A 27925-nucleotide genomic window follows, 5' to 3' on the forward strand; every position below is an offset into this window, starting at 1 on the left:
TGGAAGCATCATCCTGTTGAGGAGGCTACTTGGGAGACTAAGTCCGACATGCGTAGCCGATATCCCGAGTTGTTCGCTGATTCAGGTACTTCCCCGTTCTTTTTCTTTTTTCTCTAGAGGACGAGCGATGATTTAATTGGTATCTGATGTAACGGTCCGTTTGGTCGTTATAGTCTTTCTAACATTTTCTCCCCTTTCCAAGCTTGGTTAGCTCATTTTTGACCTGAGGGGACTGTTGACATGCTTCCCGCGGTGTCTAGATTTCATTCGGGCGACTTTTTGTGAAATACGGACTTGAAGCGAAAAGAGTTGGCTCAAAGTTGACTTTTGGTTAAACGGACCTTTTTCCAAAATCTATCAATTTCGAATGGTCCGGATGGTCATTTAGAACTTGTGTGTATATCTGGTTCAGTTCCCAATGCACTCAGATGCATTTTGCAACTTAGGTTGGGAAATTGGAATTGAGGTATCGGGGGTTGACTTGGTCAACGAGACCTCCGTTGGAAATTTTGAGGCCACAAATGCGTTCGTAGTGTGTTTTTTATGTGTCTGTGTATGTGGTTTGTGTACAGATGGCCTCGAGAATTAGTCGAAAATTCGGGTTGAAGTGTGAAACTTGGAGAACTTTCTGGTGTCTGGTGCCCGCTTTGGCGGACCAGCACCGCGACGGCAGTACCACTGAAGTGGTCATCCTCCTGCTGGAGCGGTCCTTGCCAATTGGGCATGACCGCTGTAACCGTCATGGCACAGCTGGAGCGGCCTTAGCGTCGCGGAAGCGGGTGACGGGCAGTGAGTTCATTAAATGAGGTGTAAAAGCCCTTAGTCTATCATTTAATACCATTCCAAAATTTGTGCTCTTGGAAACTATTCATGGGGATTATTGGTGAAGATTCTTGTTGGTAAGTCCTCCTAACCTTCTTGCTAATTCATAATCCTAATCATCTTAGAAACCCTCTTTCTTGTTAGTTTATTAGTAATGGAAGACTAAGAGTGGGTTTTGATGGATTTTCTATCTAGGCTTGTTAATGATGAAATTGATTGGGTTTATGCTAGATTATGATGTATCTAAGGTTGTTAATCATTTATCTCCCATTATTAGTGTTAAATTCTTGAATATAAGAGTTAGGGTTTATACCCAAAATTGGGGGTTTTGCTTGAATTTTGAAATTGGGTGAACCTCTGAGTTAAATTAGAAATTAGTTGATGGGTTTTGATCACCTAGTGTTTAATTTGATATTTCAACCCCGAATTTCCCATTTTGACCTTGTGGGTCCCGTTTCTCGAAATTCTAGGGTTGGGTTTTGACCTAAAATCTTGAGGCTCAGCGGAAGGGCAAGGCTAAGGAGTGATTGTTGGTCTATTGTTGTTCGGCGATCCAGGTAGGTAATGGCTTACCCTTAGTGAGACTTCATGTAGCGAAGCATATATTTAGATTATATTGTCGGAGAAAGCATGTAAACCTTCGGATATGAAGTTGGGTTGGATATTGTATTAGGTTGGGCCCTGCTGTGTGATTGGGGCTAGCCACCCTGTTGTGTTGTGATTGAGTTTTCCTATTGTTTTGGGCTTGATGCCGCATAGTGGTAGTGGATATTGGAGACTATTGAGATATCTTGTTCATGATATTGTGGTGCCCCACTTGTTGGCATTTGATTTCGGGGATACTGTTTTTATATGACTTGTGTAGTCTTTCATGATATTGTTGGCGCACCCATGTTGACTCATACATCGCACACATTCACATCTCTTATGATATATTGTTGATACATTGTTGATACTTGATGAAACACTGTGATGAGCAGAACTCAGTTTGTATGAGAGTGATATGAGTAGTCCGATGTTCGATGGTTGTCCCAGAATCGTGGATTGTGTGCGAGTGATGTGAGTAGTCTGATGTCCGATAGTTGTCCCGAAATCGTGGATTGTGTGATGTGAGAGTTCGATGTCCGATGATTATCCCGGAATCGTGGATGAGTGAGTACATGGACTTTTCAGGTCCCTCATGTGTTGTGCTACTGGGACGTCGATACTTCCGTCCGGAGTACATGTGTACACTGCATTGCATTGCATTGGCATCCTTACATCATTGTATTGCATAGCATCTTGTCTTATATTGTGATGAACCGGTGTTTTACTTGTGTTGTTGATTTCAGATTGGATATATATTGAGACTTGGCATACTTAGGTTTAGATGTTTCAACCTAGGTGATGACGGATACTTCTTTTTGGTTGTGTTTGACTTATACTTGATTTATCTGCCTATCCTTCTTTATTGTCTGAATTATGTTAGCTATACTTAGTCGGCCGATGATACCTATCAGTACAACGGTTTTGTATTGGCCTGGACTTGCTGCATTCTTTTATGAATGCAGAGTTCCAGGTTGGATCTGCTTCTATCTCCTGTGGGTGATAGTCACCATCAGTATAGCTTTGAGTTTCCAGGGTGAGCACGAGATGTTCTCTGCCCTGAAGACTCCTCTTATTATGTCTTACTTTTCCATTCTGAGATATAGACAGATTTGATGTATTACTATATTCCAGACTTGTATATTTTCATTTAGATGCTCTTGTATGGATTAGACCAGACCCTGGGTGTATTTCTTATTTTCGCATTTTCTTCTATATTATTATCGTAAGACTTACGTCAATTACTCTCTTCCGCTTTATTGATTCATTTATTTGTGCCTTTACTATCGTTGGGCTGAGGGTTCGCTTATCGAGGTGGGAAAGGTAAGTTCCTGCACGACTTAGGCAAAATGGGTCGTGACAGTTTCAGATGATGGGTGTTACGGTTCACTTTTATGTGGGCATAAAAGCTACTATCATTACTTCGATATTTGTTGGTTTGTTTAACAGAGTCACCACCTAATTAATTATAGCAATTAGGTACTATTTATGAAGGTTGTTTTATGAAAACCTTTTAAGAAAGTACCAAAAAAGGGGGTAAGGGTCCTAGTGATCCCCCAAGAAAGGTGTTAGGCACCTCAGAAGTGATCCCATAATGCGGTTGATCTAGGGGTTTTAAACTTGTGGTAAAAGTACGTATTTGCTTGAAAATGAACTTAAAGAGATATCTATAAAGCAAAGAAAATTTTGTAGTCTTGCCCTTGTTCATTCATGGCACGTTTTGAAGGAAAACATTTAAAAAAGGACTTTGTGAAATCATTTGATTTTGATAAAATTGGTTGAGTTTGACACAAATAATTCAAAAAGGGTTTTAACATTTCATTATTTTTTCTAGGCCAAAACACACCCAAAATCTCCTTTGAGTAGAGTTCCACTAAACTTGACCCAAAATAATGTAAGTTTACGTCATTAACTTAAAAATGGTTTAGTGTGTCCCATTTATTTTTCAAAGTCATGGTTTGTCAAGCAAATAAAAAACATTACAAAATCTCTTCATGATCTGTTGTGTCCTTTTGAAAACCCAACTATTTTGACACTTTGAAACAAACACAAAATCAGTTTAAAGTTCATTTTTATCCAAAATTTAATTTCGTGATTTTAAAGAAATCCTAGAACCGTTTCACCTTTCAAAGGTTGTCTTGGATCAATTTCTAAAAAAAAAAAAAAAAAAAAGAATCAGTTTTGAAAGGTGGATGAAGTCTCGAAAACGGGTCATCTACCAAACTAACGACATTAGAATCATTTTGCCTCTTTTGAATTTCAACCACATTCTATAGGGTTTCAATAATGTTAGCTTTTTATACATAATATGAAATACATGTCACAAGAATATATAAAGAAATAGAGAAAGAAGCTAGATTGACTTAAGCTCGTCTCCGACCTTTTGACCTTGTTGCTGCATCTGATTTATACTTTGGGCCTTAGACCCTATTCTTTTGCTGCTCACAAATTGCTGTAGAAATGGGCTAACTTGAATGCAGAATATTACATTGGGCCACGGGCCCAAAAATCGGATGCAAAGGGATAGCTGAGTTTGATGACTTGTCGGGTCATCACATGCGTCATAAACATAAGAAAAGGAATTAGTAATAGTTCTAAGACAACCTGGTGGTTACTTGAACTCAAAAAACCAAAAATCATAACTAACTTAAAAGAAAATTTATGCTTGAAAGGTCTTACCTCATATAAGTGACAATAACTACTGCGAGTTCTACTTAACAAGATTCGAACAAAACATGAAATGCAACACTCTTTAAGAACTTCAACAAATCAGAATCTTAATTCTAAATACTTAATGGCCAATAGATAAGTGCATGTGCATGAACTGAGCTTTAACTATTCATCTGTAAAGGAAAATGGTATAAAATTTCAAGAAGACAACAATTGAAATTTGGCACTTAAACTATTTAAGCAAAAACACTTTAACTAAGCAGATTAGAGTTAATTACTACTAAGCAACCATTCAAGTATGAAATATTTTTAAATAAACTGTCAGGCTAGTTTATTAAACATTGGAAGAAATTGAGAAGGGAACTGGATTATTTCATATTCAAGTTGTTAAAAAAACTAGTTCTTACAAGAAGTTTTAGACATGAAGAAAACAATATATGGATTTAGAGTTTAAACCAATTTGAGAGCAGAAAGGCAGAATCAGAGTCTTAATTAGTCAAGGAAAGAATAACCTAAGATCCTTCTCTCTCTCTCTCTCTCTCTCTCTCTCTCTCTCTCTCTCTCTCTCTCTCTCTCTCTCTCTCTCTCTCTCTCTCTCTCTCTCTCTCTCTCTCTCTCTCTCCCCCAGAGAGAACTTCATTACACACTTAAATTGATTAAGCAAGAGGGAGAAAAAGCAACAAACATATCCCGATAAATTGATTCCAATTTAGAAATGAGGAAGCATTTTGACAGCTCTTAAAAATATTTCTCTACATAACTTTCGGAGAATGAACTAGTAAAGTTATTATTAAGCACATAACAGACAACTATGAAAACTTCAAACAACATTGATTCAAAGCTAACTCATTGAAACAAAGATAATCAAGTTTATTAAATCCTTATAACTAGAAATAAAACAGAGGAAAAATGCAAGATGCATTCCTCTTTTGAACAAACACGTTCTTCCATAAAAGACAACAAAATAGATGGAAACAACCAATGTCTTAGAGGTAGAAGTCAAGGATTTCTTTTGATCCGGGTCCATTTGATTTGGATTATAACCATAATTCTTAACGCAATTGGTTAATTCCATAATTATCATCCTAGTCGCCATGATCTTTAAGTTAAAGCCACATCCCACTGCCCAACTTGTACCAGTAAAGTACCCTGATTCTACTTATCTTTCTTTCACACCTTCCAATGTTGTCCTTAGTACCAGGAAGCCATAGAGAGCATGTTGTCACACACCGAAGTCTAAATCATGAGTCCCTCTGACCAAAAAGGATTGTTCTTGTAATGAGCCAATTCTAAGCATTTTTGTGAAAAACATAACTTATCCAAGGCCAATTGCACTATCTGTTAGTTTTGTTTTCGTCGAGCTAAAGCAATTGATCCACACTCGTCATGAAATCTCTCTTAAATCTTTAAATAGCATACCAAGCTGTCATGACCCAACTCGTAAGTCATGCGGGCACCCACACTATCCCCCCTAATGGGTGAACCCTTCCCTTAAACTACCTCATTTAACATTCAAAAATGCAAAAGTAGACAAATATTATACTAACAATCTAAATTTATAAATGAAATCAGTGCGGAAGTACTCAATACATAATAACCCAAAAACTTAGTTTGAACTCGTACAAGAGCTCTAATACAGTACAATATTCAAAAACTGAATACAAGTCTAGAATGTATGAATAATTCTGTCTGTGAAATTAAAAAGATCGATATCTAAGAGGAGTGTCCGGGCTGCAGATCTGGTAAGTAGGTCAGCTTGGAATCTCCGGCAAGTGGCCTCAGGATCACTTGCGAGGTCGAGAACTGGAACCCTAAATGAACTCTGCACTCAACAAAAAGTGCAACAAGAGTAGTATGAGTACAAGACAAGTACTCGTAGGCATCATAGGCCGACAAGGATTAGACCACACATATAAATAAAAAGAAATTAACAAGTAGAACAGATAAGCATTCAAGTACATTGCTAAACGTGTCAAGTATAAGATAGCAATGAATGAATGAAATGCCAAGTAGATAGTCTAAAATAGGTGAATGAGTGTAGATGCAATGCGATTCCCTGGCCAACTTTCCATAACCGCACACACATGCTAAGGGCAATGCCTCATAGTCATGACCCATGAGGGACCCACGAAGTCCATGTACCCTCGTTCAGACAAATGACCTCAAACACAAGCACTCTCTCGCTCCGATAAATGACCTCGAATCATGAGCACTTATCTCGCTCCAGTAATGACCTCGGATCACGAGCTCTCCTCTCTCTCTTTTACGCTCCTCGGCTAAGAACTCGGAGGCTACACTCTCTCACTTATCATCATTACCAATCACAATCATACCAAATCAACCATATGAATATGGAATGCATGCCATGCATGATATCAACCTCAGCAACATAACATATCATAATCTCAACAATTACTTGCCATAAAATGCAAATCAAACTCAATTCATCAACATTATCCTTCCTTTTCATGAGATAAGTGTGATATCAAGAGACAGAGATGAATATAATCAATTCACAAGTATAACAAACATGGCGACAAGCCCACATAACAACATCCATGCCAAACTTGTGGATTTATCACCACAACCATGCCGAAGGCCTAACATGCTTTCCCCATCAACATCTATTATCTATATGCGTTTCTCTAATTAGAGTCTAGACATAAGTAAGCCGTAACCTACCTCGAAGCCGATCACGTGCCACGAACTATTCCACTTGAGCCTTGCCTTTCCGAATCACCTCAGATCAATCAAAGTCTACCAAGCAATTAATCTATATTGAATTATGGAACAAACGATACCCATATTACCATGCTTCTAAGTCAAAATAAAAAATGACTTTAAAAAAGGTGACCTCGGGCCCACAGGGCCAAAATAAGATATTTAGGTCGAAAACGGTTCACCCAAAGTTTAGGAAGTCAAAATACAAAGTTTCACAAGAATCTAATCCCAAATAAGCTTAATTTCACATTTTGTAAAAACCCCCAATTATGAAGAAAACCCATGAATTTAATATGTTGAAAAACCCGTTTTGAAATAAAAATTTCAATTGGAAGAAACTTACCCAAGATAATGTCATGACCCAACCGGAGGGTCGTGATGGGCACCCGGAACTAACCTACCCGAGCACCTCACATCATACTTTCACAATCATATCTAGGTGAGCCACATGGTTAACTCGCAATTCATGTGCATCAATAACACAAATCTTATTGGGCAAGAGCACTTTTATAGCAACATCATCAATTATGCCCATTTACATATACACAAGCCGACAAGGCTAGCAAAATGATATACAAGAATATAAGCTGACAAGGCTAAGAGACATCTAGCCATACACAACTGTCTACGAGCCTCCAGAGAGAGTATGTAACATCATATAGACGGGATAGGGCCCCGCCATGCCCATATATACACAAAAGAACAGTACCAACAGCTGCAGCTCCGAATCAAGTGGAGCTCCTCTAAGTAGTCTCTAAACAAGCAGCCTAAGGATCAAGTCTATCACCCTGTCCACCTGCGGGTATGACGCAGCGTCCGCAAATAAAAGGACGTTAGTACAAACAATGTACTGAGTATGTAAGGTATAATCGATAACATAAATAGGAGCATGAAAAATAACATAAGATAGAAGTGTCATGGAATGATAGAGCCATTTATACCTCTAGCGACGTTTGTCACATTCACTTACCTTTTTCTAATAGGAACCTTCCATTACATACACTTATATATATATATATATATATATATATATATATATATATAGTAGTATCATACCCGACCATAGAGGTTCGATGTCGACATATCCGACCATGACAAGGTTTGGTGTTATACATACATGGCCCTATCAAGGCTCGGGTTATACATACAGCGGCCCTACCAAGGCTCGGTGTTATCCGTACCCAACCGCTGCAGTGGTGCGCGCGCGAATAGATATCATACCCAACCATATAAGCTAGGTGTTACTTGATAGCCATACATATATATATATATATACATATATATATATATATATATATATATATATATATATAACACTATAATCATTATTACTTTCATTATATCTTTCCTTAAAGGATCAAATATCACAGGATGGAGCCAATAGTATCATGAGAATATCAAGAATTATGAGCCTTAGTGATTCTAGGAATGAAATCATTTTGGAAGATACTATGGATTTCACATGAAGGTATTCATCAATGGGATCATGCCTTAAGAAAGAAGGGTTAACCTTACATACCTTTATGTCGTCTTACTACTGAACGTTCACCGCTAAAGCTTGAGGAATCTATATTTAAAAGGATTCATACCAAGGTTAAGTCCTTAGGACACTCTTAAATTCAAACTAGAATAATTCATGAGTTAACGAAAATTGGGCAGCATTTTTCCTGTTTCATCGACTTCCACCATATCACAAAACAACTCCCCAACAACTATAATAACATCCACAACATCATAATCAAGTAGTCATATTCCACTAAGTCTCAAAATTCATGCTCATATTCAACTTATACCAACAACTCTACACCAACCCTTTGCACAATTGCATACAACACTTTCTTGTCATCATTAATATCCTTCATAACAAGATTATATCCATAGCATACTAAGAATTATGACTCAAGTTAGTTTACTACTAAAAATATCATTAATTCTACACTTAAACTCCATTTTCTTTTTTCTTCCTTCTCCCAAGTTATTCAACAACCAAGCATGCTTAAAAACATGAATTAGACATGAAAACTAACCTTTTATCTCATAGGAATGAGCTTTGGATCATGTTACCAACTTGTATGAAAACCCTAGCTTCAATACCAAAGGAATTCTTAAAGTCTACCAACGCTAGTGAGTCTATTAACACATGGATATCTTGATTCTTGCTATATGATCTTTGATTTCTCTTGGGTTTGAGTGAAATATGCTTGAGAGAAGGTTCTAAAGCTATTAAGAGTTTGGGAGAAGTGGGAAATGAAAAATAGAAAAAAAGGTCTTCTATACATTTAAAAAGAAAAAAAAAGCGACCCGGCCCGATTATATGGCCAATTATACAGGCTGTATTAATTATACGGTCCATATAATTGGACCGTATAATCCCACACGGTATCCACCCCATTCTGAAATAATCTACGGGCCATTATACGACCATATAAATTGTACGGTCCGTATAAATGGCCGTACAATCCAAATTTTCCCGAAATTTATTCTCTTCGATTCATTCAACTTCAATCCTTATGGAACCTTGTTGACACTTATATAACACTTCATTAACCATATAAGAGGCCTTATAGCTCCCCTTAAAGACATTACTAAACAAACTATAGCTCGATTGTTGCGAAACCTTCCCAAACATGTCTTACATTTCACTTCCTTCAATGAACTTAGTTTCACCGATTCATATGGCTTCAAAATCTTATGGTGCGCATTTTAAAGTTATCAAATTCTCCCCTTAATCTCATAAGGACTTCATGTTCATGCCAAGCTCGTGTTGATCTACACACAATGCAATAATCCGAAATCCCCGAGATGTAACATTCTCCCCCCCCCCTCCTTAGAACATTCGTCCTCGAATGTTAGACTCTTAGTGATTCTACAAAAATTTTGCCATAGTTTCCCTTGTAATATGGCACTACCATGTTGTCACAGTAACCCAAAATATATCGCCTCACAGGGCTACAACAACCATGGCCACACACGACCAAGAAAGCATCAAAGAAAGCACTACATACCTGAGAACAATGGCGTATCTGCCTGAGTCTTCTCTAGAGGTGGAAATAAATGCGGGTACCTGAACTTCATGTCTTCTTCCGCTTCCCAGGTCATTTCCTTTCTATTATTATTTCTCCATAAGACTTTAATTGAAGCTACATCTTTGGTTCTGGGTCTCCGTACTTGCCTATATAGAATGGCAATGGGAACTTCTTCATAAGTCAATTATTCAGTGAATTGGACATCATCTACTGGTACAATCTTGGAAGGGTCTCCAATGCACTTGTGAAGCATCGATACATGAAAAACTGGATGGACTGACTCCAAATCTGAAGGTAGATCTAGTTCATAAGCCACTTGGCCTACCTTGCGTATAATCTCATAAGGTCCAATGTACCGGGGATTAAGCTTGACCATTTTTCCAAATCTCATGACGCCCTTCATTGGCGACACCTTTAAGAATACCCAATCTTTCACTTGGAACTCTAGGTCCCATCAACTATTATCTGCATAGGATTTCTGATGACTCTGAGCTGTTAATAATCGATCCTGTATAAGCTTGACCTTCTCTATGGCTTGCTGGACCAAGTCTGGCCCTATCTATTTAGTCTCCCCTACTTCGAACCACCCAATTGGCGATCTGCACTTGTGCCCATATAAAGCCTCATACGGGGCCATTTGGATGCTAGAATGATAACTGTTGTTATAAGTAAATTCAATAAGCGGTAAGTGATCATCCCAACTACCTCCAAAATCCAATACATATGCCCGTAGCATATCCTCAAGAGTTTGGATGGTACGCTAACCTTGCCCATCAGTCTGTGGATGAAATGTTGTACTAAGACTCACCCGAGTCCCCAGACTTTCTCGAAAAGACTTCTAGAAATTGGCTGTAAATTGCGTCCCTCTATCGGAAATAATAGATACTGGAACACCATGGAGTCGTACTATCTCTTTGACATAAAGCTTTGCATAATCTTCAGCTACATATATAGTTCTGACTGGTAGGAAATGAGCTGACTTCGTAAGTCTATCCACAATTACCCATATAGAATCATATTTATGCCTAGAACGAGGCAAGCCTGCAATGAAGTCCATATTAATCACTTCCCATTTCCAAGTTGGAATTTGCATAACTTGCAACAATTCACCGGGCTTTTGGTGTTCAATCTTCACTTGTTGACAGTTAGGACATTGGGCCACGAACTCCGCTATGTCTCTCTTCATCCCCATTCCACCAATATATGGATTTAAGGTCATGATACATTTTTGTTGCTCCGGGGTGAAAAGATTAACGGGAACAATGGGCTTCTTACAAAATCTGATGATGTAACCCTGCAACGTCGGGAACACACAACCTACCTCGATATCAGAGAACTTTATCTCCAGAAATCTCAAAAAATGACTTCTTCTTCTAAGGACTCTTCTAAGGAAGTGTGTTTCTATAATGAACTAGTACAAGATCCTCGTCTTGGCACTCTTTCACCTCAACTACTAGTGACGAGACAGCTGAATTCTGAATGGTAGCTCACATATCGCTCGAGTGCACTACCTGAACTCCTAAGCTAGCTAATTGCTGGAGCTCACGAGTTAGCTCTCTTTTCTCTGGCTGAGCATCACATAAACTTCCCAAAGATCTACGGCTAAGATCATCAGCCACAATGCTCGCCTTCCCGGTATGTATAGGATGTTAACATCATAATATTTCAACAACTCCAACCATCGCTGTTGTCGTAAATTCAATTCTTTCTTCTTGAAAGTATACTGAAGGCTCTTGTGATCCGTATAGATATCAACATAGACATCATACAATAATATCTCCACATCTTCAATGCATGAATCACCGCAGCTAACTTAAGATCATGGGTTGGATAATTTTTCTTGTGTTTTCGCAACTGCCTTGAAGCATAAGCAATCACCTTACCATGCTGCATCAACTCACATCCTAACCCAACGCCTGAAGCATCGCTAGACAACATAGCCTTCCAATCCCTCTGGAAGTGTCAGGACTGGGGCAGAAGTTAATCTATTCTTTAACTCCTGAAAGCCGCTTTCACAGGCATTTGTCTATTGAAATCTAGCTAATTTCTGAGTTAGCTTCGTTAGTGGCGCCGAAATAGAAGAAAAAACTTCTACAAATCTTCTGTAGTAACCTGCTAAGCCTAGAAAACTACGAACCTCCGTAGGCGTTGTGGGCCTTGGCCAAGTATTCACGGCCTCAATCTGCTGGGTGTCCACCTGAATACCATCGGCTGAGATAATGTGCCCAAAAAAGGTCACTGAATTCAACCAAAATTCACACTTTGAGAATTTTGCAAATAACTCTCGAGTCGGAAGAACTCTAAGAACGGTACGTAAATGATCCGCATGTTCTGCCTCGGATCGAGAATATACCAGGATATCGTCAATGAACACAATCATAAATAAATCTAAGAAAGGCCTGAACACATTGTTCATCAAATCCATGAATACTGCTGGTGCATTAGTTAGCCCAAATGACACTACCCGGAACTCGAAGTGACCATATCTTGTTCTAAAGGCCGTCTTAGGAATATCTTCCTCCCTAACTCTCACCTGATGATACACAGATCTCAAGTCTATCTTTGAAAACCATTTGACACCTTGCAATTGATCAAATAAATCATCACTCCTTAGAAGCGGATATTTATTCTTGATTGTCACCTTATTCAGTTGTCTGTAGTCAATGCACATTTGCAAGGAGCCATCTTTCTTCCTCACAAACAACACGGGTGCTCCCCACGGGGAAGAACTAGGCCTAATAAAACCTTTTTCAAGCAAGTCCTTCAATTGCTCCTTCAACTCTTTCAACTCTGCGGGAGCCATTCTATAAGGAGGAATAGATATGGGCTTGGTATCCGGTAGCACATCAATAGCAAAATCGATCTCCCATTCAGGAGGGAGGCCTGGAAGCTCATCTGTGAATACATCCGGAAACTCATTCACCACGGGGACAGACTGAAGAGTTGGTGATTCGGCTTCCATATCTTGAATCCGGACTAAATGATAAATACAACCTTTAGCAATCATTTTCCTAGCCTTGAGATAGGAAATAAACCTACCTCTCGAAGATGCTGTATTTCCTTTCCATTCCAAAATTGGTTTTCCCGAAAACTAGAAGCGAACCATCTTTGGTCTATAATCGACATTGGCATAGCAAGAAGCTAACTAATCCATAACCATAATAATATCAAAGTCCACCATTTTCAACTCATGTAAATAAGCCATTGTATGATGATTACAAATCACAACTACACAATTTCTATATACTCGGCTAGCTATTACCGGTTCACCAATGAGTGTCGATACCTCAAAAGGTTTAATTGACTCCGATTTCACCCCAAATCGACCCGCAATATATGGAGTAACATATGACAATGTGGAGCCTGGATCTATTAATACTTATACATCAAGAGAAAATACCGATAATATACCTGTAACAACATCAGGAGAGGACTCAAGATCTTACCGTCCAGCCAAAGCATAAATACGGTGCTGAGGACCACTAGAAGTGGGGGCTCCTCCTCTACCTATACCACGACTAACTGGCATTTGTGAACCTTGCTCCAGAGGGCGTATAGATGATAAAGGCCCAGCTGTCGACCCTGAAGGCTAGACCCTACCCCTACCACCAATCGAGGGGCAGTCACGCATGATATGGCCTGTACGACTGCATGTATAGCAAACATCTGAACCTAATTGACACTGGCCCCACTGTGACTTCCCGCACTGAGAACATCGTGGCATGGGTGGCCTTGTCTGACCCTAGTTGCCCCTGTAATGAGAACCTGAAGCTCTAAAACTCTGACTCGGCCCGGAGTGAGTAGATCTATCACATCTTTGGCCCGTAAACCGTAGAGCGCCATTAGTCATAGAATGGCCTGAATGCCTAGAAAACTACTGTCTTTTCCCTCCTCTAAACTCACTAGTCGGACTCGAAGATCTAGCCCTTTATTTATAACCTCTATCAAGCTCACGCTCGCCTCTTTGCGGTTGTTGGCTTTCCTCCAAATTCTGGGCATGGGCTTGAATGCGAGAAATATCCATATTATCCTGAAGGGATGCAATCAAGCACTTATCCATCAAATGTGGCCCTAAGACACTCACAAACCGGTGCACTCGATCACCCATATCCGCTACCATGGCTGGAGCACACCTAGCCGAAGAATTGAAGTGGAGACTATACTCTAAGGCACTCATACTTCCTTATCTAAGATTCAAAAACTGGTCGGCTCTAACCCGCCGAACTTCTGGGGGTAAGTAATGTCGAAGGAAAGCATCAACAAATTCTTGCTATATCGGGGGAAGTGCATTGACTCCCCTAGAAGACAACTAAACCGCATACCAATGAGCCGCAATATCCCGCAACCTATATGATGCTAACTCCACCGATTCAACGTCAGAAGCATGCATTAACCGAAGTGTCCTCAACATTCCATTAATAAAGTTTTGAGGGTCCTCATACGGCTTTGACCCAACGAATTTTGTAGGATTTAAGCTAATGAAATCACGGGCTCTAGCACTCACAGCCCTATCGCCATAACCCATGACCTGCCTCTGGGCCTGCGCGGCAACCAATTGAGTTAACAATTGAATGGCCTCTTTCATCTCTTGGCCCGAAACCTCTAGTGGAGGAGCTGAGGGTGTTGGAGTTGGAGCTGAGACTCCCTCATACTCCTTAGAAATAGGCAACGAGTGAGAGGACTGAGATTGGACCGCATTCTGGGACCCACCTTCCTCTATATCCGTTGGCGGTACTCTTTCAGCCCGCCTTTCTGCGACTGTCTTGCCCTTTTTAGCTGCTGTAGCTTTCCTCTTTACAGGCATTTCTGAAATACATAGCACACGGTTAAGGAAAGAGAAATCCTTATATCATGGCTCTATCGTATGATCTATGAAGAAAGAAGGTCATTCATTCCTAAATGCCCGCAGCCTCCTGTTTATAAGTGTGGCGCGGAACACACCCATAAACAAAATTCTACTAGACACAGCTCGTAGACATACCCTAGGATGGAATTGCTCTGATACCACTTTTGTCACGACCCAACCGGAGGGCCGTGACGGGTACCCGGAACTAACCCACCCGAGTACCTTACACCATACTTTCACAATTATATCTAGGTGAGCTACATGGTTAACTTACAATTCATGTGCATCAATAACACAAATCTTATCAAAAGAGCACTTTTATATCAACATCATCAACTATGCCTATTTATATATACACAAGTCGACAAGGCTAGCAAAATGATATAAAAAAATATGAGCTGACTATACAAAAATATGAGCCGACAAGGCTAAGAGACATCTAGCTATACACAACTGTCTACGAGCCTCTAGAGAGAGTATGTAACATCATATAGACGGGACAGGGCCCATGTAACATCTGATAAACGGGACAGGGCCCCGCCATGCCCATATATACACACAAAAGAATAGTACCAACAGCTGCAGCTCCGAATCAAGTGGAGCTCCTCTAAGCAGTCTCTGAACAAGTAGCCTAAGGATCAAGTCTATCTACCTGTCCACCTGCGCGCATGACACAGCGTCCACAAACAAAAGGACGTCAGTACGAACAATGTACTGAGTATGTAAGATATAATCAATAGCATAAACAAAAGCATGAAAAATAACATAAGAGAGAAGTGTCATGGAATGATAGAGCCATTTATACCTCTAGTGACGTTAATCACATTCACTTACCCTTTTCCTAATGAGAACCTTCCATTACATACACTTATATATATAGTAGTATCATACCTGACCATAGAGGTTCGGTGTCTCACATACCCGACCATGACAAAGAGTGTTATACATACCTGGCCCTACCAAGGCTCGGTTATCCGTACCCAATCGCAGCCAGCGCGCGCGCAATAGATATCATACCCGGTCATATAAGCTCGGTGTTACTCCATAGCCATACATAGGTATGTGTATATATATATATATATATATATATATATATATATATATATATATATATATATATATATAAGTACATAAGTATCGTCAACACTATCATCATTATTACTTTCGTTATATCTTTCCTTGACAGATCAACTATCACAGGATGAAACCAATGGTATCATGAGAATATCAAGAATTATGAGCTTTAGTGATTCTAGGAATGAAATCATCATGGAAGATACTATGGATTTCACATGAAGGTATACATCAATGGGGCCATGCCTTAAGAAAGAAGGGTTAGCCTTACATACCTTTATGTCGTCTTACTACTTAACGTTCACCGCCAAAGCTTGAGGAATCTACATTTAAAAGGATTCATACCAAGGTTAAGTCCTAAAGACACTCTTAAATTCAAACTAGAATAATTCATGAGTTAACGAAAATTGGGCAGCATTTTTCCTGTTTCATCGACTTCCACCATATCACAAAATAACTCCCCAACAACTATAATAACATCCACAACATCATAATCAAGTAGTCATATTCCATTAAGTCTCAAAATTCATGCTCATATTCAACTTATACCAACAACTCTATACCAACCCTTTGCACAATTGCATACAACACTTCCTTGTCTTCATTAATACCCTTCATAACAAGATTATATCCATAGCATACTAAGAATCATGACTCAAGTTAGTTTACTATTCAAAATATCATTAATTCTACATTTAAACTCCATCTTCTACTTTCTTCCTTCACCCAAGTTATTCAACAACTAAGCATGCTTAAAAACATGAATTAGACATGAAAACTAACTTTTTATCTCATAGGAATGAGATTTGGATCAAGTTACCAACTTGTATGAAAACCCTAGCTTTAATACCAAAGGAATTCTTGAAGTCTACCGACCCTAGTGAGTCTCCCAACACATGGATATCTTGATTCTTGCTATATGATCTTTGATTTCTTTTGGGTTTGAGTGGAATATGCTTGAGAGAAGGTTATAGAGCTCTTAAGAGTTTGGGAGAAGTGGGAAATGAAAAATAGACACAAGGGTCGTCCATACATATAAAAAGAAAAAACGGACTCGACCTAATTATATTGCCAATTATACGGGCCGTATAAATTATACGGTCCGTATAATTGGACTATATAATCCCACCAGGGATCCACCCCATTCTGGAAATAATCTACGAACAATTATACGGGCCGTATAAATGGCCGTACAATTCAAATTTTCTCGAAATTTATTCTTGTCGATTCATTCAACCTCCAATCCTTATGGAACCTTATTGACACTTTTATAACACTTCATTAACCATCTAAGAGGCCTTATATCTCCCCCTCAAGACATTACTAGACAAATTATAGCTCGATTGTTGTGAAACCTTCCCAAACATGTCTTACATTTCACTTTCTTCAACGAACTTTGTTTCGCCGATTCATATGGCTTTAAAATCTTATGGTGCGCACTTTAAAGTTATCAAATTCTCCCCTTAATCTTATAAGGACTTCATGTTCATGCCAAGCTTGTGCTAATCTACTCACAACGCAAAAATCCGAAATCACCGAGGTGTAACAGCTAATCGCTAGGAAATCCAACCCAAAGCCATTAATGATTTATTAAGAAAATCCAATTACTAGCCTAGGGCTTTTAGTCATAAAACCCCCTTTCAAAACAAGTTTCTCATTAAGAACATGCTAAGAATTCACCCAGATGCAAACCAAACATGCAACCCACTATAAAAATACGCTACGAATTCACCGGCACTATCAAAATTCTAAAAGAGGTCCTCTTTACCCGATCAACCCCCAAACGCTTAAGATAGATTTCCAACCAAAGGACCAAAACACCCCCGAGTGCCTCGGGAACCGAACCAACCATCCTCTGAAGTTATAATTGACCATCCAAGCCTAATGGAAATGACAAAAATCCCAAAAAGACTTATTTACCCAAAACGCAACTATTTGTCAACACTTTTTCACTTATTCAACTTAAAAACTTCTAAATTCCTCAAAATCAACCAAGACTCACCCGATCACCTTAGGAATTGCGCTACCCATCCCCACGAGTCAAATACATTCTAATGAATATAGGGGAAAGGTCAATAGGGGTAAAATGTCATAAACGACCAAACGGGTCGATACATCAGATACCAATTAAACAATCGTTCATCCTCGAACGGAAAAGAAATGAAGAGAAGGGTACTGGAATCGGTAAAGAGTCGGATATCTACTACATATCAGACTCAATCCCCAGAGTAGACTTCACAATTGGACGGTGCTTCCATTGTATCTTAATTGAAGCTATCTCTTTTGACCTCAACTTTCTAATCTGCCTATCCAAGATTTCACCGGCTCCTCTCCAAAGGACAGATTTTGATTGAACAATATCGAGTCTCACTGGATGATACATCAGAATGGTACTTCTTCAACATAGACACATGGAACACTGGGTGAATACCCGCTAAGCCTGGTGGAAAAACCAACTCATAAGCCACCTCACCAACACGACGAATAATCTAAAAAGGGCCAATAAACCTGGGGCTTTAATAGAACCTGATCACCAACCATGAACTCTAAATAATGAACCTTCCGGTCCACATACTCCTTTTGCCTACTCTGAGCCACAAGGAGCTTCTCCTCAATCAACTTCACTTTATCTAAGGACTCTCTCAAAGAAATTAGTACCCCAAGGTCTCACCTTGAATGCATCAAACCAACTAATTAGAAAACACTATTTCCTAACATACAAAGCCTCAAATGGTGCCATGTCAATGCTCGAGTGATAACTGTTGTTGCAAGAAAACTCTGCCAATGGCAAGAACTAGTCCCAGTGACCACCAAAATCGATCACACAAGCCCACAACATGTCCTCTAACACCTGAATAGTCCTCTCGGACTGACCATCTGTCTGGGGGTGAAAAGTAGTGCTAAGATCCAACTGAGTCCCCAATTCCTTCTGCAAAGTCCACCAGAAATGGGAAGTGAATTGAGCGTCTCTGTCTAAAATGATAGATATGGGCACCCCATGCAATCTATCTGTAACGACCCATTTGGTCATTATTGACTTTCCTTAGTCCTTGCCCAAAAACAATCCTTGTTTAGATGTGCACCGTAGCTATACGCATGGGATTTTCAGTTAAGGTTGACCTTTAGTTTAGTTGGGAAGAAATTAAAATCGATTTAGGATCTCCAGGTTCCGTTCCTTCACCCCAGCGAGGGGTGGAACGTGCGTGCGAGTCCGCCCCAGCATTATCCTTTCCACCGCAACGGAAGATTCAAAATTTAGTAAGTCCACCCTCGCGGATGTATTTTTCACCGAAACGTGACCGCCCCAACGGGCCCAGAACTGCCCCAGTGGGAATCGCTTGACAGACCTAGTATTTTGTTACACCTCGCACTTTTAAAGCATGAGTATGCCACATACTTCACCGTATTAATGGAGTATCGGAGATGTTCCATGATATTTTGGAAGGCACAAGCCATAGGAAAACGTAACAACGAAGTAAAGGATGCATTACGATCTGGTAAGTCGTAACCGAGAAGCACAACCTTGGAACAAAAGGAAATGACTATTATCAAATATGATCAATGATAAATATCATGTATGGAGATTTTCGGAAGATTCCGGGACCAAGCAAGGTGAAGAAAATAAGTTTGTCCAAAATTTGAAGAAAAAAAGTTGGCAGAATTCTGAACAGAATTTTGGGTCAAATTTGGAAGGGTATATCTCCGGGTATATAAGGAGTTTTAAGGTGTTTCAAAAGCCTAAAATAAAGTTGTTCGAGTCTAGTTTTCAACGCAACAAATCGTCCATCAATGTGACATCGGAGTAGGGAGTTATGGACGTTACAAGTTAGGCGGACGAAGCAGAAAAATGCCGCTACAGTAACCGGTTGCTACAGTGCCCGGATGCTACAAAGACCCAACTCGAACCACACCTATAAATACCCCTCTAACCCATTAATTTTCATCATATTTCACCATTTTCTCATCCACCACTCTTCTAAAGAGTTCTTCAAGAACTCTTGAGAGTTCGATAACTTTCCATAACTGTCTATAATTTTCCCTAATCTTCCATAATACTCCATAATCTTCCATAACCTTTCCAAATCATCAAGAGAGAATATTAACATCAAAACCTCAAGGAAAATTTATGGAAGATAATTGTTCTTGTTTCTTCTTAACGTGGTGTTGAACTTGATCTAGGAAAGGGGTGAATAAAGTGAAGTTCTTCTACTATAAGGTATGTTCTTGCTATTATTTACATGATTAAGATGATGTAAAGGTTTAGCAATTCTTAGAGAGGAATGAATCATAGGAGAAAAATCATAAAGAGTTGAATTGAAGTTGATGGCCATGAGGTGAGTTTGAAAGAAAATTTTGGATTAATTTGAGACTAAATTGAATATAATTCTTTGATTATGGTATTATGGATGTTGTTATGGTTGGTTTGAATATTGGAGAAACATCGTGTGGGATGTTTTATGGAATATATTGTTATTGATTGTGTTATTGATGTTGTTGGTAGTATTTGGGAGTTGTTTTGGTATTTGGAGGAGGTAAAGAATATAGGGGAGATACTGCCCGAATTTCGGCAGATTCTAAAAAGATTTCATTCGAATGCTTGAGACAAGTGTATGATATTGAGCCTAATGATAACATGAATGGTTTATGTGTAGAGTTGTGAGCTGGAAAGAATAAACGTTGAACGACTAAGGCGACCGAAAGGTATGTTAAGGCTAAACCCTTTCTTTCTAAAGCCATGATTCTTTTGTTATAAACCCTTTGTGCCATATCCATAACATCCTTGCTTCCACAAATGCTAGAAGTCTATGAATCTCATGATCCTTACGATATTATTGTGCTTATTCATGATCTTGAGACTATTCTTTGTGATTTATCTCACCTCATAATACTTGTTCTTTCGAGGTGAGACATAGCGATGACAGTTCTATTTCTAATGCTACCTAAGTTCATGATTCTCGAGACTCCCATGATATCGTCGACTTCACCTTAAGATAGTTGATCTGCTAAGGAAGGGTATACTGATAACGATAATGCTAATGATGATGTTGATTTCATTTATGTATTTTTACGTATATGTATGTATGTATGCATTGCACTCCCACTGATCAGTTGGGGATAACACTGAATCCCAAAAGGGCCGAGTACGGATGACACCGAGTCCCGAAAGGGTCGGGTACGGATATGATAGATGTATGTATAGTAAGTGTATGTGAATGCATATGTATGTATGTTATGTATGGATGTGTATGAAATGTTTTTCCTGTAGACGGGTAGTTTACATGACAGAGATCTTAAGAAGAGTACGAGGTATAATTACTTACTTTATCTCATGTTACCTTCATTCTGATACCATACTACTATTCATTCCTTACATACTCAATACATTGTTCGTACTGACATCCTTTCTTGCGGAGGTTGCGTTCATGCCTACAGGTGTAAATAGACGAGGCGAGGATCTTTCATCGTAGGCTGCCTTCAGGTACTAGTTTTGATTGGTGAGCTCCACTTCTTCCTGGAGCATTGCCGAATCTGGGTTTATATATATATATATATATATACATAACTGGTATTAAGGGTATGTCGGGGGCCCTATCCCGACTTATATACTTCAGTCATGTTCATAGAGGCTTGCAGACAGTTCCTGTGTACAGCTTAGTTATGTTATGTCGGTTGTTATGTTGACGTCATGGGTCCATTGTATATATATACTTGTGCATGATATAATGTTCATGGTTAGCCCTTAGCCTTATTTTACCATTCGAGATATAAAGGACGAGAGTTATAAGTTGGTTCGCTCGGTTCTTGTAAGGTGTCGGGTGCCAATCACGCGGTGGGGTGTGACATTTAATGCCCCATTTCGGGATTTGACCCCATTTTTCCACCAAACATTTATTCCAAGCTGATTTGGAGAGCATTTTCAAGGGAAATTCATTGTGGCCTTGGGAAGGGTGAGTTCTAAACCTTATCTACACTATCTCTCTTTAGTCCCCTCTTTTATTTATTAAGGAATTGACGTTAGGGTTTAATAAATTGGGAGGTTCCTTGTCTTGTAAAACCCTGGATAGGAAAAAAGGCTTTCTTAATAAAAGTCATGGATTAGTGGAAACAGTTTCTTGGCTTCTAATTTAGGCTAGTTATTCAAACACAAAACTTTAATTTTCTACAATTGTTGTGCAAATGGATAAGTTCTTGGGTTGTCTTGAAATTGGGGGTTTCAAAGATAAAAGCAATTGATGGTTTGTTTGGGTTTAGACGACTACGAAACTTAGGCTATTAATCAAAGAATGTTTAGAAAATCTAATTTGAGGAGAAGTACCAATTTTACCCTTGTGGAACCAGAGTCGTATCATAATTACTCTAGATTCCTTATTGGGTTGTACCTATCTTATGTCCTTAACACTTTGCTTACCCGGATTACTTGCCTTTCCTAGACCCCTCATGTCTCGGTATTCTTTTTTCGAAAATGGAAGGTGGAGTTCAAGTGGACGTTCGTGGCACCTGCTCGGCTTTCAAGGTAGGTTACGGGTTACTTTTGGTAAGACTCCAATTAGTGAAGCATATGTAGGAGATAGATATTGAAGAGGAAAGCATGCTCGGTCTCCGAACATAATGTTGGGATAGATATACGGTTAGGTTGGTAAGATTTCTTATTATTTGGGATTGTCTCCATTATTTGGGCTTGTCGCCCTTATTTTACGCATTGTGACATACGGTGTACTTGTTTATGTGGTTGGAGCGACGTGATGTGATAGATTTACTATAAGAGTTGAAACTCGAGGTTGATTCCATTTATGGTTGTTGTGATTCATGCAAGTCTTGTTGTGGCTTGTGGTGTTTGTGACTTCCATAGCATTGACTGCATTTGATTTAGCATTCATACACTCATACATGATGTAAATGGTGTGGAAATGATTTAATGGGAGAAATATGGTATCGATGATGCAAGATTTATGGCAACAATGATAAGAAAACATGGCACTTTTTGATGAAAGCATTATGTGAATCCGTGATCCGAGGTTTGTCCCAGAGCGAAAGGTATGTGCGCTCGTGATATAATGGGTCATTCCGGAGCGAGTGGTACATGGATGCCATGGGTCATGATTGCCGAGACGTTGAAATTCCGTTCGGAGCATGTGTGTACATGTTCGAGGTATTGGCCATTGTATTGCATTGCATAACATTCATTTGCATTGCAATTCTCATTATTTCATGGTACATTACCTTGTATTTCTTAGTTGTTGATTTTGAGTGTCCTTTGTTGTAAGGTGCTTACTTAGAACTTTATGCACTCGAGGAGTAGAGATTTCCACCTAGGCTATGGCCTGAGATTATGGGGATTACTTGTGGCTCTATTACTTAGTATTTATGTACATTGGTTCACTTACTTACTTGTTGATACATGTCTTTATTTATATGCAAACTAATTACTATCGGCCTATGATACCTATCACTACATAGTGTTTGTACTGATACTTCTCTTGCCACACTCTATTTGGGGTGTAGATTTATTACAGGTTTGATTCGAGATTTCATTAGCTTCCAAAGATCTCTTGATGTCCCCTCCAATGCTACTGTTAAATTTCATTCTGGAACAGAGGATGTATTTTATTTGTATTCTAATTCAATATGAGTTGTAAATCTTAGAAGCTCTTGTACAAGTCCGGACCCAATTTCTAGAAAACGATTATTGATAAAGTACTTCTTATTATCTTATTCTTTTGAAATGAGTCTTGGAAAAATAGTTAATATGTTTTCTTTTTAAATTAGTGTAATTGAGTTATGTCTTGGGAAGTGTTTGCCTACCAGAGGGATTGGGTAGGTGCCTGCATGATCCATGATTTGTGTCGTGACAAGTTGGTATTAGAGCTTTAGGTTACTGGTCTCACGAGTACAAGACGATGTCTAGTAGAGTCTCGTGGACTGGTACGCAGACATCCGTACCCATCCACGGAAGGCTATATGGCATTTAGGAAACTTCCCTTCTTTCACTCTTATCGTGCCACTTCAGTCAAATTGGTATCTAGATGTGTCCAATTGGTATCTAGTTGATTCCAATCGGTATCTGTGAATGGTGTGGTTGTGGTGTTGTACTTGTCTGGTTCGTGTATGAAGAGCGATGAAACGAGTTCCAAGTGTTGTGTAAGTTCTTTAGTGTAACAGAAAAAATTTTCCACCTTAAGTCGTCTCGCTGGAGCGAGCATAGCTCGCCTCGGCGGTTCCGTGGCCGTGAAGGGACAGCCACCGATACGGAGACGAGGTTAGTGTTGTAACCGTGCCTATGAAAACATGTCCGCAGAAGTGTAACCGTCGTAGCAAAATTTCTTTTTTCGGAGCGAACCTTATATGATCTCCCTGTCGGCTTGTGCGGAGAGTTTCACGCCGAAACTCTTTCGCAGCAGCGCATATCCTACCCGGGCCAGCGGAATCACCGAACAAAACTAGTAAGGTTCTATCCAAAATTCCAAAACCTGTTCAACATTCCAAAATTCAGAAAAAGTAGTACCTTCAAAATAGAAATCTAGCATATAAAACAAACCCGGCAAGGGTATAATGCCATTGCTTAAAATAAGCAATTATCCAAACAGTCTACCAACCAAAACAACACACCAAAGATAGAAAAACAAAGAATCCAAATTTTCCAATACATCCATCAAAATAAAAACCAAAGCAAATGTCAGAAATCAAGGCCCTATAAGGGCTAAACCATAGCCAAAGGATAACCACTACTGCTGCCTCGAGCTGGATGCCTCGTCACCCTCCTCATCCGAACTACTGACATCACCACCCTCCTCAAGCTCGGACAGGAAAAAGTACTACACATCATCGTCCTTGTCCGCGATCGGAAGCTCTGACTTCAAGTACATCATCTTGAACATCGCCTTGAAGCCCCTCCATACTTTTATCAATAGCTTGCCCCTGTACCTACTTTACTTTTTCTCCATATCAAAGTCCTGACGAAGCTTACCGTGAGCCTTATCCATAGATGTGTAAGCGGTCTTAAGTGTGCTGACTGAAGTCTTCATCTCTTTTTGCCCCTCCAGGTACTCCTTCATCTCCTCTTGAATGAAGTAGCTAGCGACGCCTGATGTACAGACCTCTGTGGAAGGACTGGGAAGCTCGAGAATCATCCTCTTCATCTTCTCCATCTGACAGCTCAGCAACTCGAATGGTCCCTGCGGTTGTAAGGGTGCAGTATTATCCTTATCCTCTCCATGACTCACCTCAATTTTCCTCTTTTTACTTTGAATCTCTCTATCTCACCCCTTTACACTCAAAGGGTTGAAGTTAATGACAAAACCGATCATATCATCATCATCTCTCTAGGAAACATTCGCCTTCTTGCATACAACAGTAATAAGAGAGGGAAATATCAGACTCGGACCCGGCTTTTCTACGTAATCCTACCACTCTCGAACCACGTGATAACCCACATTCACTGGATGTCATCCAGGATGCAGGCTATTATGAGAGCATGATTTTAGGTGACATCAGTGGTATTACCCGATGAGAGATGATGTTCAGCCACCTCTTGGCTTCAACAGTGAAGTGAGTGTTCTTGATTCCCGTCTTCTTATTGACCTAGTCGACTAGCTTTCTATCCTTCTCCATGACTAATTTTGAGACTAATCAAGCCCCATTACAACAATAGTACTTCTCCGCCATAGCACTTACAGGATGGTTGGCCAGTTCGTAGTCAATATTTATCACCTCGGCACCAATCTTTACCATTGTGCCCCGAATCTTGATTTCTAGGTCCGGGTCAAACAACTTCACTTTATTAAGATTGGCATAAAATTCCCTTACACACCCCTCATTAGCTTAGCCCAGGTCATTGATGAAGCAAGTCCAGCCAATCCTATGTAGTCGCTTATAGAACTCAGGGGCACATTTATCTACCTTCTTCATGTTGAGACCCCTTTCTAGCAGCAGCCCTTTCTCCTCCATATCCTTAAAATAATGGCGCTTGCACACCCGAGACATGAAATAGTGGGTGTCATAATTTTTTCCACTGGCCCCTCCGATATTCCCTTGACTAGGAGCAACACTTTCTCTCTCATTTTGAGCCATGATTTCAAATTTGTACCTGCAACAAATTAATTAGGTTAGTTCTAGCAATTTTTCCATGTCTAGTGTTTAATTACATGTCATTCAAGCAAAAAAAAACTAGAAAAAATAGCCCTAGCCGCACCAGTATGAAGCTATTGGTTTTCGTTAAACCTGTACAGGTCTCGCCCCGGCGAAAGGCATGCCGCTGGAGCTAGACCACTTCCCCGAATAAGTGTCCACGTGGGCTGACAGTTTCCCATCTGCGTAAGTAAGGATGCGGAAGCGGATCCGCTATCGCGAATGAGTCTCCCCATCTATGCAAAGGTCCTCACCCCTGTTACATTCGCACCAGCGCAAGGTGAGCCGCTGAAGCAAAGTCGCACCGGCGGAACAAGTTCTGCAGAAGTGGACTCGTCTCCAACCTCGAACAACCCAAATTTTTTTTGAAAAAACTTCTCCCAAATCTTGGACCCTAAACCAGTGTGTTACTGGTAGATCATCTAATATCCAAGCACGAATGGTCGCTAGAATTCGTATAACATGGATTCAAGCAACAAATCAAAATTGGAAAGATTCAAACTTCAACCTCCATGGAAGACCCACCCCATTACCCTTCAAGTTTTCAACCAATATTAAGCAATACTAGTGCATTACACAGTGCTAAACTTTGTATAACCTCAAACAATGATTAGATTTTTGGATTATTCAACTACCCACCACTAAAACCCACATTATAAAGATTTCAAATTTTCACAAATCCTCAAGGTTTTGGCCTGTTAAACATAAAATTTCAATCACCAAAAATCATTATAGAGTTAACGGAAGAAAATACGTACCTTGTTTTGACGATCTGGGAAGATTGCGCAATTGATAAAAATCCCTTCTTACTAGAATTTTTGCCTTTTGATTTTTTGAGAAGCCTTCTGATTTTGTGAGAGTTGGTGTTTAGAAGTGGAGTTTGGGTAGAAGTGGGTTAGGAGGGAGTTTTATGTAATGGAGAGGGAGTTGAGCAGGAGTAGCACTGGGGGGGGGGGGGAGGGAGAAAAATTAGGGTGGTGGGAGTTTGTATTTTGGGTTATGGAAGGTGAAGAGATCGACCTTTGCCTTTTTTGAGTTATCGACTTCTGCTTCGGCGGAAAAGTCCCGCTCCTGCATAGCCGCTGTAGTAAATGATTGTGCTGCCTCCGCGAAGCTCGCCATTTCCTCAGGAGCCGCTTCAGCGGCAGATTTCTAGTGCCAGCGGAAGTGCCCCTGCCGATATTTTTTCGCGGGAGCGGAACCTACTAATACCTACCTCAGTTGAGAGGTGATTATTCTGCCCTTGTGCAATCCAAGTCTATTTCCTATCAAAGATGCTCAGCGGATACGCGATCAGTAGAGGACTCACCACCCCATAATCCACCCTACCGGCATCTAAATGACTTACCATAGTTCCTTATGTGAATGATGACATGAACCATGGTTGTGAACTCCTGAACTAAAATTTTTCTAATTTTTTCTTTCCAAGGGCTATGCTGTCAATATGTGTTCAGAAGTGGATGGCTCAAATTTCGTGCGATGAGAGTTAATTCCTAAACCGAAGATGGCATCGCTAAGTTTGGGCGCGAGATGTAATGTTGACCCTAGGTAGTTAATGCTACATGCTTCTAAATACCCTGCTTATCTTCTTCTCATTTCTCGCCTTTCGAGGACAAGTGGTTGTTTAATTTGTATCTGATATAATGACCCATTTGGTTATTACCAACTTTTTTTAATCCTTGACAAAAAAACCATCCTTGTTCAGTTGTGCACTGCAGCTGTACGTGTGGGATTTGTAGTTAAGGTTGACCTTTAGTTGAGTTGGAAAGAAATTAAAATTGATTTAGGATCTCCAGGTTTAGTTCCTTCTCCCCAGCGAGGGGTGAACAACGCCTGCGAGTCTGCCCCAATCTTATCCTTTTTGCCGCAGCCGAAGATTAGAAATTTAGTAAGTCGGCCCCCGCGGATGTATTTTCGCCAAAGCATGACCGCCCGAGCGAGAATCACTGGATAAACCTTGTATTTAATGCCCCATTTCGGGATTTGACCCCATTTTTCCACCAAATATTTATTCCAAGCCGATTTGGGGAGCATTTACAGAGGAAATTCATTGTGA

Source organism: Lycium ferocissimum, chromosome 7 (genome assembly GCF_029784015.1).
Source record: "Lycium ferocissimum isolate CSIRO_LF1 chromosome 7, AGI_CSIRO_Lferr_CH_V1, whole genome shotgun sequence".
In the NCBI taxonomy this organism is placed as follows: domain Eukaryota; kingdom Viridiplantae; phylum Streptophyta; class Magnoliopsida; order Solanales; family Solanaceae; genus Lycium; species Lycium ferocissimum.